At 45.4% G+C, this 5,794-nt stretch overlaps 1 pseudogene; it reads left to right on the top strand.

Annotated features, from left to right (window-relative positions):
• Positions 1–326: 326 nt before the first annotated feature.
• LOC119626742 (collagen alpha-2(XI) chain-like) lies at positions 327–2,665 on the top strand (annotated as a pseudogene).
• Positions 2,666–5,794: the final 3,129 nt, after the last annotated feature.

Genomic DNA, 5,794 nt, shown 5'->3' with positions numbered 1-5,794 from the left:
TTAATGGAATAATATATAATGAACAAAATGTCAAAAGAGAACTATTCAAAGAAAATGGAGAAGCAGAGAGGCAGAAGAATTAGTAGAATGTACTGGCACATAAGCCAAGGAAGTAAAGATTTCCAGGAAGGAGGAAGTAGAGTGGAGTCAGAAGTTCAACAAAAGTCATTTCAGAAATCTTACCTTGGTTTTGAAATCCTTTCAGAGAGCAGTTTTACATAATGAGAGCAATTATTTCTCCTTCATCCCCATCATTCCAGAATTGAGCTTCTTCTCTGGCTTCAGAAATGTGACCCTTCCCCTTGTCAGGATACGTTGGAGACGCAATGCATATGGATGCCCTCAAAGTCAGCAGGGGTTTGGGGGTGAAATTCATTGACTTTAGGAACTCCTTGACTTCTAAGTGCTGTTCACCTGGAGGACCAGAGCGGGCACAGAGATGACCACGTAGCTTCTGCCTGGGACCTAAACAGGGCAGAGAAATAGGAGGATCAAGTATAAAGGGAGTGGGGAAGATGGGTCTGGGCTTACAGTACTGAACCCAGGGATGACAGTAACTGTGTGTGTCTCGAGGCCGGTGATGAAATATGTGAAAGAAAGAGGACTTAGGAGAGCTCTGAATTCCAGCTGTCCTACAAACTCCACCTCAGCTTTCTTTCTCAGTTCATGTGATCTCTACCCCAAAGCCTGATGGAATTGCTGACCCTTCAAGTTCTCTTCTCATCTGCACACCTTCCCCCCTGCTGCACACCATTCAGCACCATCACACACTTCTCCAGCCTCCTCTCTTCCCAGTCTCACCCCTTCCCAGTTCCCACAGCTGAACTGTCCTGCTGAGGAGTTCTTAGCAGCCCTCTGTGACCACAAGTGCAAGTTCCACTCCCTTCTGAAACAAAGTCTCCCATTTATTCCCTCCTGAGGGGATGTCCTTTCCCCTGACCCTCATGGACTCTCCTAGGTGCACCGCCTGTGGATTTGTTCCTGGGTCTGAGGTTCCCTCCTTCCCTGATGGTGTCTGGAGGGCAAGGGGTATCTGTCCCCCTACTGAGTGTCATAAGCTGCCCAACTCAGCACACCCACCCTCTACCTCTTCCTAGGTGTAGTGACATGGTGAGGGAGGTAATGGGGTGGGGTCTGGAATCAGACACCAGGAGGAAAGGGGTTGTGGCTCTCTTTGCCTCTCACTCTGTGTGTATTTCTCTCGGGCATCAGGAGGATTTCCCAAAGATTTTTCTCCTAACTGTTTTCTGGACCTGTCCTGGTCTCCAAGCTCCCCCTCCTGACTCTCTACAGTGCCCAGGGAGTCCAACAGTTGAGCCTGGACCTGGGCCAACCTGTCTGCTTCCTGTATGAGGATCAGACTGGACAATTTCAACCTCCTGCTCAGGTGGTCTTCTGGGACCTCACCCTAGTAGTTGGTAAGTAAGTCTTTTTGCTCCTCTGGTCTGTCCGGCCCACACTTTTAGGAGAAAGTGCCCTAGAACCTGTATACTCTAAACTGTGAAACCCTGTTCCTTCTTTTGGCCACACTACACCTACGCACTGCCCAAAGTTCAGTCAATTCTAGCCCAGAGTTTGGGCTCACAGTGTGGCATCTTTCTCTGCATGTTGTATTAGCCTGTACCTTGGGGAAGTTACTTAAATTTTTGAGCCTCAGTTTCTACATCTTAGGATGGACAGTAAATAGAATCAGCACAATCAAGTGAGAAAGTGATGGCCCAGTGTCTGGTGCACGGTAAGCACTCAATAAATGGCAGCTATTGTGATTACTGTTCTCATCATCATTGGTTTCAACTTTCATCAACTGCTCTCCAACCTTGTTGACGTCCCCAATTCAGTCAGTCACTTGAACCTCTCACTCCATGACCGTGTGGCTATGGCCATGAAGGGTCAGTCTGTCACCCTCATTGTTGACTGCAAGATGTTAGTCACTCGGCCTCTCCCCTGAAGCACTAGTTCAGTGTTGGACACCTGTGGAGTGATCATCCTTGGTGCCTATATCCTGGATGAAGAAGTCTTTGAGGTAACCACAGAAATCAGAGAAAGGAGTGATTTCTGGTCCCCTATCTTGTGCCCACTCCCTTTCTGGCCCCAGTATCCAATGTTCCTATTTCTTAAGCCTTCATTTTTTTTTTCTCATGAATTTTTATTTGCATTTCCTATCTTCAGAACTACTGATCTCTGCAGAATAACTAGATGTCCACTTATGTGGCAGGACTGTCCACAGCTGCTTATTCTGTACTTCAGTCTTCATCCCCCCATCTATCTATCCCTTGAACCTATCTCTCTCCTTTTCCACCCCATCCATTCACTCATTCACCAGCCCACCTACGCACACATCCACCACCCACTCCCCCAACCATTTACCCACCTATGCATCACACGCTTACCCATCTACTCATGCAGGAAGGCTTATATCCACTTACCTGCCCATCCTCCCCCTGCTTAATGACTCTCCCCTTCTTTACACCCATCTATTTGACTATGCTTTTGTTCATCTGTCCTTTTCAACTTATCCATCCATCTATTCACTCACCCACCCACTCACACGCCCCATCTACCTATGCATACAAGGATGCATGCATCCGTTCAGCCACCCATCTATCCATTATCCTTCCTGGAACTCAACCGCTCTCTCCTTCAATACACTCATGCACCCATCTCCTCACCCACTCATTTCCCATCCAATCATTCATTCACCCACTTATTCAATTCCACTCATCTATCTATTCACTCATCTGATTCCATCTATATCCCGGCCCGCAGGATCGTCGAAGCAGGCCCTGGAGGAGGGAGTGGGAATTTGGGGAACAAGAGACACGAGAAATGGAGACAAGACAGTGCTCTGATCAAGTCTCGTTTAATGGCAGTAATGCAGTGCCTTATATACACTTGGAGAGGAAGGGGTTGGGCCAAGGCGGAAATGATCTCATTTCAGAGGGCGCGGCCAGGCAGGTTTCGGTTTCAACGGTCGGTCGTCATGTTGCGCCTGCGCTAGGAAGTAACAATTTTGCTACGAAGTAACAATTTTCACGCGCGCGGGAAAGATGGGTGAAGAAGAAGCAGGAAGAGCGCCATCTTGTGCGAGGTATTTAATACAGGGAAAAAGACAAATCTGGGAAGGAGGTGAGAGGTGGAAATGAATAGAGCTCAGGCATCTAATCGTCAATAATTACTCGCTATGGCCGGGGCGCGCAGCTCCGGACAGGTCCCCCTTTTTATTGTTTTATGACAAGAAAATGACCCCCCGGGAACTGCGCCTGTCTTAGGTTGGGTCAACTCATCCCCACCTTCTAGGCCCGTCATGGGATAAGGCAGCAGCAAAGGCGGCCCTCCTGTCTTAGGCTCCGGTGGAGATAGTGTCCTCTTACCCGTCATTGACTGTCCAGTTCAGCACACAGGGGAGGTGGTCTTATTGAGGTAAATAAGACTCACCATTTTCAGTCATCTCAAGGCGATGATAATGGACCTGTATAGGTTTGGCCTGGAAGGCCTCGATTTGTTGTCTGATGAATGCCATAAGCTTATTAAGGATTATAGGCCCGAGAGTGAGGAAGAGTAGAAGAGTAAGTAAAGGACCAAGAAATGGCAGGAGATAGGGGAGAAGTCCATCGAGTCCCGTCCACAATGGATTGGCGGCCAGGCCCTTTCTGCGCTTTTCTAGTTCTTCTTGTAAAGTCTTTATCTTATCTCTCACAATTCCGGATTTGTTGGTGTAAAAACAGCACTTTTCCTGTAAAGCCAAACAGATCCCTCCCTGTTCTGCTGTTAATAAATCTAGACCTCTTCTATTTTGGAGAACTACTTCAGCTAATGAGTCTACTTGGTCTTGTAAATCTTGTATAGTACTGGATAAGGTCTGTACATCTGAAATTAATTGGTTGGATAATTTAGTATATTGGGTTAGTGAGACCCCTAGGCCTGTGGCTCCTGTTGTAAAAGCAGTGGTGATTCCTAGTCCAGCCAATAAGGGAATAAATTGTATGGCTCGTTTCGGTCTATAAATAAAATCTTCAATAGCGGGGATGGGGATAGGTTCATCTCCAGGAATGATATCAATGTCGGGGAGAAGAGTGGCCAGAACACAAAGCCCTGTCCAATTTGTAGGTAGATAAGTATATGCCATGTTGTTTCCACAGACGAAGACCGAGCCATTTACAGCACACAAAGGGTCGGTGGCATGGATTATGGAGGTACAGTTGTCAAACACAACATAGCCTAGATCAATTTCTTTAGTGCTTTTATACGATGGTGAAAAGAGGCAAAAGGAATTAGAAAACGTCATAGGTTGAACTAAGAGGGGAGAGATAATAGGACAGGAATTATTTACCAAGGATTCATTTGAGTAATTGACATAGGACAACAAAAAGTTAGGTATAGCTAGAGGAATAGGGGGGCCCATTTTAAGACAAAGCCAACAATCGTGGGCTAGGCTTGTATTGGACATTTGAAGTAAATTGTAAGTAGCATTGAGGATATCAAAAGTTTGAGCATCGAGCCTAAAATTATCTCTAATCTCAGGCAGGGCTAAGGGGTGATATTGAAGTTCAGGATATAGAGCTTTATGAATCTTTTCTAATTTTTTTTTGGACGGTTTTAATTCTTGCAATATCTAATGGGCCTCCTCCATCAGAAATATGAATGGGAGCAGTAGTGCTCCAACAAACAGGCTTTCCTTTTTGGCCGTTACAAGAAGATTGTACAAGTTTATTAGTGGTTCCTAATACTTGTACGTCATTGGTACTTCCAGTTTGTGTTTTTAGTAACGTGGCCGTATAGTATGTTTTATTGCCTGATTTGCATTGTTGATAGGAGGTATAACAGGAACTATGTACAGAAGATTGGAAAGAGCTACAAGGGCATTCTAGGAGCGGCCCATTAGGCGAGGTGTCTTTTGGGGTAGACTTACATTTCCACGACTGGTCTGGCATTAAGTACGCTGTCTTGCCCGAGCAAGTCACCTGGGTGATTCTATCTGACGGAGGTTCAGATATTTGTCCCCCTCTGCAGTCACAAGGCTGGCCGTATTGTTTTCGTAGTAATCCTCTTGCTTTACGAGGGTCACCAAAACCTGCATAGACTGTCACTATGTTATGTAGAGCGATTATTCTCCAAAGGAATCTCATGTTAGGCTTCATTTCCTGAAAAACAAAAAGGGAGAAACTTCTCAGGGAGATTTATCTTCCCTGGACTGACAATGGTTATGATTTATTTGTTTTACCAATCTTTCAGGCAGCCATCTGGCTGCATCATTCTTTTGTGAGAAGATGCATACTGAGCCTCTTCCCCAGATTAAAACTGGATCGGGGCCATGCCATGAATTATCAAGTGGATCTTTCCATTTTACCATTGTGAACTGTTTTTGAGATTCAGGATGCCAGAAACGGTCGGCAGCAGATTTTCCATGACTGTCCAAATTTAAAAAATTAAGGATAAACAGGGCATGATTGAGTATGTTTCTGGGGGTACCCTTCACGGGGTACCAGCTCCCCCCTTTTAATTTTGTGATAACAGTTTTTAATGACAGATGGGCTCTTTCTACTATACCTTGTCCTTGGGGATTGTAGGGAATGCCTGTGGTATGTTTAATTTGTAGGGTATTGCAGAATTGTAAAAAGGTTTTGGCTATATAACCAGGGCCATTATCTGTTTTAATTTGTTTGGGTATTCCTAAAATAGAAAAGCAGTGTAATAAATGAGCTACGACATGTTTGGTGGCCTCTCCTGTTTGGAGAGTTGCACTAAGGAATCCACTATAGGTGTCTATGCATACATGGATATATTTTAGTTGACC

The sequence above is a fragment of the Chlorocebus sabaeus genome, chromosome 17 (genome assembly GCF_047675955.1).
Source record: "Chlorocebus sabaeus isolate Y175 chromosome 17, mChlSab1.0.hap1, whole genome shotgun sequence".
Lineage (NCBI taxonomy): Eukaryota > Metazoa > Chordata > Mammalia > Primates > Cercopithecidae > Chlorocebus > Chlorocebus sabaeus.
This window is presented reverse-complemented; position numbering and strand designations above follow the sequence as displayed.